This window comes from Danio aesculapii, chromosome 10, assembly GCF_903798145.1.
Source record: "Danio aesculapii chromosome 10, fDanAes4.1, whole genome shotgun sequence".
Lineage (NCBI taxonomy): Eukaryota > Metazoa > Chordata > Actinopteri > Cypriniformes > Danionidae > Danio > Danio aesculapii.
This window is the reverse complement of record NC_079444.1, coordinates 24,079,168-24,092,535: the sequence shown is the minus strand read 5'-3', so window position 1 is coordinate 24,092,535 and position 13,368 is coordinate 24,079,168. Positions and strand designations below refer to the sequence as shown.

General features: G+C 33.9%; 1 pseudogene; it reads right to left on the bottom strand.

Moving 5' to 3' along the window:
• Positions 1–8,904: 8,904 nt before the first annotated feature.
• Positions 8,905–12,201, bottom strand: LOC130236754 (asialoglycoprotein receptor 1-like; annotated as a pseudogene).
• Between the last annotated feature and the right edge of the window lie 1,167 nt (positions 12,202–13,368).

The following is a 13,368-nucleotide window of genomic DNA, read 5'->3' as shown; positions in this document are numbered from 1 at the left end:
GGGGAACAATGCTAGAACTGAATTTAGCCTGTGAGCATGATGAGGCTAAAATGAGAATTAAATTAATTACTTTAGGGATTTAATAACTTATTAGAATAAACACGTGGCCTGTTGCTAAAATTGAAAACGTATAATCTGCATACAAAGTTGCATTACAAAAATTATCTTTCTAACTTTTCCTGGGTAGTTCTTGTGGTGATGCACTGAAATAAAAAAAAAATATATATGTTCTCTGACAACCTTTGATGTGGATAATTTAAAACTGCATTTTACTTTACTTGACGTGTGCAGTTTGAAATAATACAAACTACATATAAGATACAACATGAACCGCCAACTTATTCAGCATATGTTTTATGCAGCGGATAACCTTCCAGCTGTAACCCATCACTGGGAAACATCCACTCATACTCATTCATACACAAACACTACGGGCAATTTAGCTTACCCATATCACCTGTACCGCATGTCTTTGGACTTGTGGGGAAAACCGGAGCACCTGGAGGAGACCCACGCCAACACGGGGAGAACATGCAAACTCCACACAGAAATGCCAACTGACCTAGCCAGGGCTTGAACCAGCGACCTTCTTGCTGTGATGCGATCGTGCTACCCACTGTGCCACTGTGATGCCCCGGCAATGAAATTTAAAACTGTAAATGGTTGCATTAAAAAAAGCTTGATTTTCATATTTAAAGAGAGAAAATGCAAAGCTTGTTGCAATTATTGTATAGTGTTTAGTGATTTTTTTTTCATAATATATAAATAAAAAAAATTCAATTAGCATAGAAATATACTGTACATTGTTCAATATGTCACCTGTCTAGGCTGGGTTCACAGTTGTATTTTATCCATGTTGTGTTTTTGAGATAGATGATAAACAGTCAAAATGGCACTAGGACAGCACTAATTAACCATCCATATCCATTTTTTTCTGTATTTATTTTTCTGTTTTCAATTTGTATGTGATTCCATGTCATTTGTGTAAAATGAAGGTAAAAAAAAGGTATAGCAGGATTTTTTAAATGCGGTTGTTTTTTCCACTGCCTGTGGTTCGGCATGTGGTGTGGTGTGGTGTGGTTCGGTATGACTCACTTTCTTTAACTAATACCTCATACCTTTTTTTTAAATATCATCTCAGGTTAGGTTCCAAGCAAGCTGACGATTCTGAAAGAATTGTCACTACCAGTGTCAGGATCCATTGCAGTAGTATCCACTGTCTCTGTGTTCTGGATAAATTTTTATTGTACGTTTGCTTATCACATTTACTTTTGTCACCGCAGTAGATGCTGATTATATTAACTATGTTATAACCTGTACTGATAATCCCACCCACTGAGCAGTAATAAGTTAAAGGGAACATGCAAGCCAAGCAAAACCAAACTCAAATAAGCCAAGCTGTGTCAAACTGTATCGTACTGCATAGTGGAAAAGTGGTTTAAGGGTTTAGTGTAGTTCGTGAATACCTGTTCTACTGAAACACTTTGAAATCTTGTTTCACTTGAGTGAACTTTTTATTTAGGCAAATTAGATTTGTAATGTTGGTTAGATGGTCTCTCTGTTCTGTGAGGTTTGTTGGTTTTAGGGTTGGTTTTTAGGGTGATGTCATAGATATAGGCACTCTGCACAGTCAGCAGAGGAAGACACAGCAGCACTAAACACACTGGAGCTTCTAATCTTTACTTCCTGCAGATCACAGATATGACTTAAGATGTGCAAACTGTGAATTTGTTTGTGCAAATTCAGCAAATTCTTTCCAAAAAATTTGTGATTTTTTTTTTTTTTTTTTTTTTTTTTTTTTTTTTTTTTTTTTTTTGTTTATTTATTTATTTTTTTACCTGTTTCTTGAAGCGGTTCTTGTGTGCTTGTGTCCCGAAGTCTTGATTTTTCAGACAATCTGCACTCATAAATGTCTACCATCATCTCCCATCACACTCTGATCATTCTCTTAGATTTAACATTGATTACATCATCTTAAATATCACCAGACCTTTCTGCTCTTATATGATCCTACACTGTAAAAAATATCTGTTAATTAATAAGTGTTTTCAATTTATTTATGGTTATGCATTGCATTATGGGACCTTTATCTCTGCTCTGGCGAATTTTGATGTTGGAAAATCAACTCTACAGTTTAACAGAGTGACGTTTTTTACATTTTAATAGTTTCAATCAAGATAATACATAAGTAGTATAAAGAGAAATAAGTTTGTAAAATAACAGAAAATGTACTGGCAGTTTATAACAAGGTTTTTGTACTGTATACAACACCAACCCAGAAAATATATCTCTTTAAACTATATACAAATGTCAATGGAAGTTAGTTATTCAAACTTTTCAAGGTAAAAAGTTGTTGGAAGAATGCTCAAGGTCCCGTAATGCAATTCAAATGCATAAATAAATTGGAGCGAAAAAATAAAAATACAAACATGAATCACAAAATACAGGACACTGCAAATGTACAGATATTTTTTACAGTACACTCTATAGCTGTTCTAATGTTAAATGTATTTTTTTCACATGTAGTTTTCTTTAGTGTGGCTGATCTACTCATGCCTGCTTTTCATCGCCAGTAAGAATGAAACAACTAAATAGAAGCAGTCTGAGGTCAGAGTTTGAAATCTAAATGAATGTCATTCTGAAGTGCAAGAGATGTTTCATTAAACATGGATGAATATGCATACACTAAAGTATTTCCTGTGTAGTTTCCTCTCTGAGTGCTGCGTTGATTCCATTTTTAGAACACAACATGAAAATGATCTAAGCATAGTGTAAAGTCTCAAATAAAGTGACCTTCGTGTCATTTTAACACTTGATGATAAAGATCACTAACTTTTTCAACAAAGATTTTTATGTAAAATGTGCATGATTTTATGAGATGAATGTAGTGTTTAGAATAAAAAGATAGAACATTATATACATTTTCTTGTGCTCTAAACATTTCCATTTATTTGTTTTCAAATTACATTATGGGACCTTGATCTCTGCCCAAACAAGTTTTGATATTGAAAATGTAATTTGGCAGTTTAATAAAGTCACTTATATTGGGATACCTTGTTTATTTATAAAGTTTGTGGTCAGTACAATTTTAAATGTTTTAAAATCGGCTTATCCTGCTCACTAAAGCTACATTAATTTAAAAACTGTACAAAATGTAAAATTGTGAAATGTTATTGCACTATAAAATAACTGTTCAAAAGTAGTTTATAATTTAATTTCATAATTTATTCCAGTGATTTTAAAGATGAATTTTAAACTTCATTACTCCAGTCTTCAGTCACATGATCCTTCAGAAATCCCTCTAATATTTATTATTATTATTATTATTATTATTATTATTATTATTATTATTATTATTATTATTAATGGTAATGGTAATCATTTAGTTTGAAACGACATACAATAAGAAAGCAGTTATTTAACATTAATTTAACAGTTAATTATCATACATGATAAATAGAAATACATGGAAGTGTAAAGTTTGTAAAGTGTAAAGTACTGCCAGAAATTATCCCAAATTTTATACACACTCATATGAGGCAATTTGCTGTGTTGTGTTCTTAACACAATCTCATTTTTATTCATATATATATATATATATATATATATATATATATATATATATATATATATATGGATGGATGGATGGATGGATATATATATATATATATATATATATATATATATATATATATATATATTATATATATATATATATATATATATATATATATATATATATATATATATAATTAGAGTGCAATATTATTATTTTACTTTTCTTTATTCTGTTTAAGTTCTTTACACGTTAAAAGGATGTGTTCATTTCCTGACACTAAACAGTTTCCCTTATGTCTGCATATTTCAACACTTCCTTTTATCCCCTTGTTAATGGCAGATGCAAAACTGAGAGCACAATATGATATAAATATAATAATTGCATAAGCAAATCACTTCATTCATAAAAACAAAATTACGTCATCATAAGTGACTACTTAGAAAACTCAAGGACAAAATGATCCTGGTACTGTATAGTTACATGATTCTGGCCTTTATCCAAACAAATGTCCATTGCATATTGCAATATCATTTAAAAAATGTTCTTCTCACACACCCATTTAATTTTATCACTACACAACTTGCTATACCATGATGAGGAAGTAAACGTAACGCAGTTTGCTTCTGTGTGTGCATTTGGTTGTCCAGATGCCCAAAACCTGAAATACAGCTGAGCATTAGATATGATATGATACTGACTGAGAATCATTTATTTGATAATAATCAGTTCAGTTCAGTGATTTCTTACCCAATGGTCAGTGTGCTACCATCAACCCATTTCCAAATGCCCACTTTCTCATGGTCAGTCAGACCAATCCAGACTCCGGAAATAGCCTTTTTCTGAACAAAATTCTGGCAGTAGACACATTTGTATCAATAAAAACATCCAATGTCTTGTCACGGAATGACCAACCACCAAAACACAATTTCTCACTTACTTGTTCCTCTCTGCTGTTTATAATAATCAGATCTCCTCCTCTGTCTGTACAGTATCTTCTGCTCTCAGACCAGTTCTTCTTCTCCGAGGAAATGAAGTATAAACTGGACCGATAGTAAAACCATCCATCTGTAAAGACAAGTTCAATTATCAGAAAATCAAAAGTACATAACTAGCTTTTCATAGGAGCATTGCTTCTTAAAGATAGTTCACCCCAAATATTTAATATCCTGACTATTTACTCACACTCAAGTGGTTCTAAAACTTTGTTTATTTTTTCTGTTGAACACAACCTTTTTTTGAAGAAAGTGAAAACCTGGCTTGGTTATATGCTTAATTTATTAGTCTGAGCTTTAGTCTGAATAGGCTGAATTTATTAGTTAAATGTTTTCCTGTGTGACTTCCTGCTCATGTTGCTTAACACCTACACTGAAAAAAAAGATACTTTGACCTAACTTTCAGAATTATTAGGTTGGGGGGGGGGGGGGGGGGGGGGGGGGTGGTAGCGTGATGATTTGCAAAAGTCAAATCAATTGTAGACTATTAGACTATTAGAATTACCATGTTTTATCCATAACCCATAGAAAATAAAAATATTAGTTAATAGTTGCATAAAAAGGAACTATATGCAAACAAAAAGCCATCAGCCTTTCAAATTTTTTCATAGGATTGTGTGTTTACGTTAGCTTAACAACACAGCATTAGCATCAGCTGCAGCAGATTGATTTTAAAACACCAGGTTAAACTTTCTTAGACCTTTGTCAATCAAATATATTAAAAATAAACACAGAACCTGAACATTGAGGATGATCTCTGAGTTCTCCAAAATTAAACCAAAATTGAAAGAGTAGACTTGTGCTGAAAACATTTTGCCCACCGGTCTCAATAGGTGAGGTTACTATTAAATTAAACAAATGAACAAATGACTATATAAATTATTGCCTATGGTTGTTAGATTTTTGCACTTTTTTGTTGTGAATATGCTCATGTTTATATAGGTCTATTGTTGTGTGTGCAACATTTGTATATTTATAACCACCTCTGAGGAATGTGGGGGTTGCGAGTCACTGGCATTGTTATCTTGGGGGTCGTGGGTTAAAAGGTTTGGGAACCCCTGATCTACAGAACAAACCATTGTTATACAATAACTTGCCTAATTACCCTAACCTGCCTAGTTAACCTAATTAACGTAGTTAAGCTTTTATTGTCACTTTAAGCTGTATAGAAATATCTTGAAAAATATCTAGTCAAATATTATTTACTGTCATCATGTCAAAGATAAAATAAATCAGTTATTAGAAATAAGTTAATAAAACATTTATGTTTAGAAATGTGTTGAAATCAACTCTCCGCTAAACAGGAATTGGGGAAAAAATAAACAGGGAGCTAATAATTCTGACTTCAACTGTATATATACTGTAATTAACTTAACTAATTTGTTATAGCAAAATAAATTAGTTTTTATTTAAGTTTAATTTAGCTTTGATTCAATCTTAATGTAATTTAATCTAAATCAGAAATATTTATTGTGGTCAAGGAAATAAAATTGCATTCTTCAAAATATCTTCCTGTGTTCAACTGAAGAAGGTAACTCAAACAACTTCAAAATAAATACTGTAATTTGTTACAGCAAACAAAAGTATAATTTAGCTTTGGTTCGAACTTAAAAAATATATTTATATTTTAGTCTGGGCAGCACAGTGGCGCAGTGGGTAGCACAATAGCCTCACAGTAAAAGGTCGCTGGTTCGAGCCCCGGCTGGGTCAGTTGGCATTTTTGTGTGAAGTTTACACGTTCTCCCAGTGTTTGCGTGGGTTTCCTCCTGGTGCTCCGGTTTCCCCCACAAGTCCAAAAACATGTGGTATATGTGAATTGGGTAAACTAAATCGTCCGTAGTGTGTATGGATGTTTCCCTGTGATAAGTTGCTGGTTCATTCTGCTGTGGTGACCCCTGATTAATAAAGGGACTAAGCCGAAAAGAAAATGAGTGAATGAATAAATGAATATTTTAGTCTAAATCAAAAATAGTCATTGTAGTCAAGGAAAAAAAGTACATTCTTTAAAATATCTTCTTGTGTGTTCAACAGAAGAAGGTAACTCAAACAACTTTAAAATAAATACTGTAATTTGTTACAGCTACAATTTTTAGATTTTCTCAAAGTATTATTTATTTTTTGCTTTAATCTTAAAACAATTGAATCTAAATCTAAAATATTCATTGTGGTGAAGGAATAAAATACATTCTTCAAAATATCTTCTTTTGTGTTCAACAGAAGAAAATAACTCAAACATGTTTGGAAAAAGTGAAGGGCGAGTAAATGATGGCTGTTATGATAAAGTTATGATTACCTGTTCCATTAAACGTCTCCAGCAGTTTATCCTTCTCTTGATTTAACTGTTTGTTTAGTTGAATTAGATTGGTCATCTTGGTTAATATTGGATCTTTCTCTTCTGTGAGGTTGTGAATGTTGTTTAGCATCACTTCTCTCTGAAAGTTGTGGACACTCAACAGTATGACTGCAGTCACCAGGAGAAAACACAGCAGCATCAAATACACTGGAGCTCTTTTGAAGATCCTCTTCTTTACTGAATCCCTTCCTAAACACCAAAGACATGCCATTCGATTGAATTTCAAAACGTTCTACAATCACCATTCTCATTTAATCTACTTCATTTAAATAATCATATTTATTAGCACATAATTTTTGCGATTACCTGTATGATTAAGTGGTTGGTATATGTTTGTCTCTGTCCAAAAGTCCTGATCACTCATACCGTCACTGATATCCAGCATCATCTCTGTTGTCTCTCTGTCCTTGTTCTGAAACTCAAGTCTGCTCACACATTCATAAACGACCACGGATATATCTCGTTTTTTGTAGTCCGTCATTGTAGCTGCGCTGAAGCTGAAGGTTGTTCTTCTGAAGGTCTTCTGACTACGGCTTTCTGCTCTCTTCTGGTTCAGCGGCAGTCAGAATGAATGAACGGACTGACGTGATCTGAAGTTAGTGTGCATGAAGTTCAAGATCATGTGACTCATTATTAATCATTTTTATGAATAAGTTCTGCAGATGTGTTAGTTGTTCATCAGATACAGGAAATGTTTCACTTTTTTCAGCCTCATTGAGCAAAAGAGTTTTAAAAATGCTTAAAATGGTTTCATGATGAAATGATAATCTGAATTAATTAGTGAAATATTTCCTGTGTGATTTCCTGCCCATGTTGGGTAACACCTACACTGAAAAAAGTGTAATTTGTTATAGCAAAAAAAAAAATAAATAAATAAATAAATAAATAAAAATAGTTGAAAACTATTTGTCTAAATCAGAAATATTTATTGTGATCATGAAAAAAATATATATTTAGCACAATAAATAATACATTAACTCATTTGAAATTTGTTACTATAGACTGAAAATAATTATGTTTTGGTCCGATTTAACAAATATATATATATATTATTTTATTATTATTTTTTTTATTAAATTTTTTTTTTACAGCAAAAATTTTAGCACAAGTATAATTTAACTTGGGTTCAAACATTAAAGTTGAATTTATACTAAATCAAAACTATTTATTTTGGTCAAGAAAAAACAAAACAAACATTCACACGAGGTAAAAGTATAGTTTAATAAACCACTAATATATATACACTGTACACTGTAATCCACACGTGAGTCCAGCTGTGCTCTCATAGCAGGGAAATGGAGACAAAACCTACGTTGCAACACATTTAGAAATGCAACACTGACGACCAGTGTCTCCAAACAATTCCTCTTCTTCTTCCACTTGTTTTGGCAACACAATGTGGCGTCTCTCTGCCATCCGAACACTGTAACAGGTAAAAAAAAGTCTTCAAAGCTATCATGCTTGCTTGATATCATGCGTGTTATTTGACACAATAAAGCGTGCTAATTGGTTTGAACCAAGTTGTTGTCATAAATTAATGCTGCATGCTCAGAGACGTCACGATGCACTCGCAGGTACAGACGTCCACTCTCCACGCTGGAATACACGCAAGTATCTAATCGCCATGATGCAGCTTCAAAAATTAGTTTCAAACCGGAATAACGTATTTACTCGAAGTAAGCTCAAAAACAACCAATTGACACTTTTTTTGTGTAATATATGTGTCCTAATAGTGTTTTTAGCAGCATGGGACACATATATGACTGTCAACAGCTCAAAAAATGTGTTTAAGTGTTCCGTGACCTTTTAAAGGCAGTTAAATGACTGAGAGCAAGATGTGTAAGTTAGTAACTTCAAAGCTTTATTATTAAAACACTGTACTATACATACTATACATTATAATAGGGAAACAAGTCACAAATGCGAAATGATATTTAAAGATATTTGAGTAAATCTGTATGTTTATGTTCTGAATAACTAGATAATACATGTAATAAACTTCACTTAAACATTTTCTTCTCACAGATCCATTTATAAGTGTGCTCACATGGATAGTCATGCCACTCTGACTTATGAATTAAAGCGCAGTTTTCACTTCTTTGTCCTCCTGGATCACCAGATGACAAGAATCTGAAAATGCAGATCAGAATTAAATGTTCAGAGCTGTTTCTGTTTGATATGATACTGAATGAGAAAATAATTTATTGCTTAATGTCTTAATTTATCATTTATTAATAATTGATTATAATCAGATGAATTCAGTGTGTTTCTCACTCAGAGGTCACAATGGTGTCATAACCCATTTCCAACAGCCCTCCACATCAATGTCAGTCAGACCAATCCATACTTGAGCATCAGCAGACCTTTTCTTGATTAAATCCTACGAATATTAAACAAAAACACCTTTGCCTCACACATTTCAAGAAGTTTTGTATACAGCCACCACACACACACACAATATACTCGTTCCTCTCGGTTGTTTATGATGATCAGATCTGCTCCTCTGTCTGTACAGTCTCGTCTGCTTGCAGTCCAGTTCTTCTTCTCAGAGGAAAAGTAGTAACAGTTGGACTTATATATCTATCCTTCTGTAAACACATGCTCAGCTATTAACTGTTGATGTTGACAAAAAATGAACTTTACACCTACTGTGTTACTTAAAGATAATACATTTATATGGTACATGTACATGGTGTATGATTACCCATTTCATTAAAACACTTGACCAGTTGTTTTTTTCCCATTGTTCAATCTTTTTGTTTTGTTCACTTCTGGTATTGTTGGTCAGTAGTTCTGTGAGGTTGGTGACATTGTTGAGTAGCTCATTTCTGTTTTCTGTGAGCTTAGTGATGCTCTTGAGTAGCTTATATCTGTCTTCTGTGAGGGTGGTGATGTTGGTCAGAAGCTGGCGTCTCTTTTCAGTGTATTTTGTGTTGTTTGTATAGATGTACACACTCAGCGCTATAACTGCAGTCAGCAGAAGAAAACACAGCAGCACCAAACACACTGTAGGTGCTCTGGAGCTTTTCTTCCTCACACAGTCACTTCCTGAACAGTACAGATATAGAAATAAAGACTGAGCATGTACTAGCAGTGCAGTTTGTATCAAAGAAATGAGTGTGATTTTTACCTGTTTGCTGAAGCGGTTGTTGCGTGTTTGTGCTGAAGTCCTGAACTCTCAAACCATCTGCACTCTCATAAATAGTCACCGCCATCTCCACTCGCTCACTGATCATGCCCTCAGACTCAGTCTTGATCACATTGCCATAAATAACTCTAGACATTTCTACTCTTGAATAGAATTTGTGTTTATGCTAATTGTTGATTTTTCTATAGTTTCTTATATCTGCAGCTGTCCTCTGCTTTCAGCTATTATCCGGGTTCAGCCAAACTGACAAGTATTTTTAAAACAAGTGTCGTACGTATTAGTATCAGGCATACCTCACACTCAAGAATATGTGTGAAAGGCCACATACGTGTTTGCACTCTCTTTTCCAACTTACCCAAAATATATGAGGCATCTTTCTATTTTATGCTGTAGGGCTTTCCTTCTTACTTTAGGAATAAAATAATGTAAAGAGGAGCATTAGGCATCACACAGGATGCACACATACATGAACACACACACACATGCATGAAGACATTACTGTGCTAAAGCTGAATCTGTTTTCTCATTCAGTCTTTAACACAAAACAAAGTTTAAAGTCTGACACCATAACACAATTCCAACTGTTCTTTGCCAAAAAAAGTATTAAGGGTATTTCAGTGAAGGTTTACGGTTTATTATTATTCAGTTTTTTTTCTCTCTTTATCATGACTTCATATTTAATATGTCTGTTTGCATTCATGTCAGGAGACACATGACTTACAGTATCTCAGTCTTCTGTATGGTGTGAAGATACAAAGTGGTGTGAAGCAGTATACTTTTCCTTTGCTGTTGTTTGAGAAATACTAACAATTGTTGCATACACAGAATTACTTTAAACTAGTCATTTTAAAACCAAAGGGATACTGGTATGTACAATCTTGGGAGTGATGCACAGTTGTGAATGTTGATATTGTGTCACAAAAAAAAGCTTCTATTCTGATTCCACCAAGTATAGTGCCCACCAGACACACTAGAGGGCACTTCTGCCACTGATCCGGAGTTCTGGACTACAAATCCCATTATGCCCTGCAGTCACACACCAGTTTCAGCTCACCTTCTGATTACATACACACAGCTGCAGTTCACCACCACATATTGCATGGACTACTGTATATAGAGACATTTCACACAAACACACATCCATTGCTGAGTCTTGCTACACTACCAAGACTCAGCAATGGCTGCATGTGTGTGTGTGTGTGTGTGAATGAAATTGTTTCTTGTACAGTCTATCCATGTTTTTCACTTTTGTTTCTCTATTTATGTTTGTTACGCCGCCTGCCTCGACCATTCGCCTGTTATATCAACTACTCTGGATTATCTACATGATACCATCATTTCAAGACATTCATTTTTTTTTTATACAGGCACCACACACAATATACTCACTTGTTTTTCTTGGTTGTTTATGATGATCAGATCTGCTCCTCTGTCTATACAGTCTCATCTGCTTGCAGTCCAGTTCTTCTCAGAGGAAAAGTAGTAACAACTGGACCTATAAAACATCCTTCTGTAAACACAAGCTCAGCTATAAGTTTTGATGTTGAGAGTTGAAAATTGAAAATGAAACCTACAGTTTTACTTAAAGATAAAATAGTTTAAATAGTAAATATTGAAAATGTGTGTAGTTTCATTCTAGTGTATTATTACCCATTTCATTAAAACACTTGACTATTTTTTCCCCATTGTTTAAACTTTTTTTTGTTTTGTTCAGATAGTCTGGTATTGTTGGTTAGTAACTCATCTCTGTCTTCTGTGATGTTGGTCAGAAGCTGGCGACTCTCTTCAGTGTATTTTGTGTTGTTTGTATAGATGTACACACTCAGCGCTATAACTGCAGTCAGCAGAAGAAAACACAGCAGCACCAAACACACTGTAGATGCTCTGGAGCTTTGCTTCCTCACACAGTCACTTCCTGAACAGTACAGATATAGAAATAAAGACTGAGCATGTACTAGCAGTGCAGTTTGCATCGAAGAAATGAGTGTGATTTACCTGTTTGCTGAAGCGGTTGTTGCGTGTTTGTGCTGAAGTCCTGATCTCTCAAACCATCTGCGCTCTCATAAATAATCACCGCCATCTCCACTCGCTCACTGTTCATGCCCTCAGACTCAGTCTTGATCACATTGCCATAAATACCGCTAGACATTTCTACTCTTGTATAGAATCTGTGTTTATGCTTTTTGTTGAATTTTTTATTGATTTTTTTATTATATAGTTTCTCAACATCTGCAGCTGTTCTCTGCTTTCAGCTATCATTCGGGCTTAGCCAAACTATATTAGTATCAGGCGTTCCTCATACTTTTACTAAGAGGTGTGAAGTCCACCTATTTCCATGCACTCTCTTTTTCAACTAACCCAAGGTATACGAGTCATCTTTCTATTTTATGTTGTTGGTGTTTCTTTCAGAAATAAAGTAATGTAAAGAGGAGGATTCTGTTCTTCATGGTGTCATGCAGTATGCATACATGAAAAAAAGTGCTTTTGTGCCAGATACAGATATTAGGGCTATATCATTGAAGGTTTACAGCTTATTTATTTATTTATTTATTTATTTATTTATTTGCAGAAAATGTATATTTGAATAAAAAATAATAATTTGTCCCCTTTTATAATAATTTCATATTAAATATGTCTGTTTGCATTCATGTCCGGAAACAAGTGACTTAAAGTATAATTTTCTTCTGTAGTCTGAAGATAAAAAGTGGTGTGAAGCAGTATAAGTTTCCTTTGCTAATGTTTTCAGTAAATTCATTAAGCCCAAATGCAGAAACAGTTAGATGGCATTTTAGCTTTCTCTGCTATAACAATACAGCTCATCTGGCCACGCCCCTTCACCGCATGGGGTGTATGACGTAACCAGAAGGGTTTATGATCTCATTAACCCAGATAGTTTTAGTAGTCCCTAAACGTTGTTTGTTCTAGGCTTTGCTAATCTAACTTTGTATAAGCCAATGTCTCCCTTTGCATTGAACTTTGAGCGTATTACATTCAGAGATATTGTTTGTGCTTACACATCTATAATACACAAGTTCTAAAGTTTAAAATATGATATTGTAGTGGACCACCCCTTTAAAGGGATTTAGAAAATTAAGGTGGCTCATCTGATACACTTGCATTGGACAATAAGTCTGGAATATACAAAATAGTATGAAATGTACAGCTGGTAAAATATTGGGTAGGGCTGCACAGTACAGTACATCGTTTCTGCATTGATATCACAATGTGATCATTGGCAATAATCACAACAAACAAGTCACTTACAGTATCTTTTTTTTCAGTAAGCTGAAGATAAAATGGAAGCGAAGCAGTACGT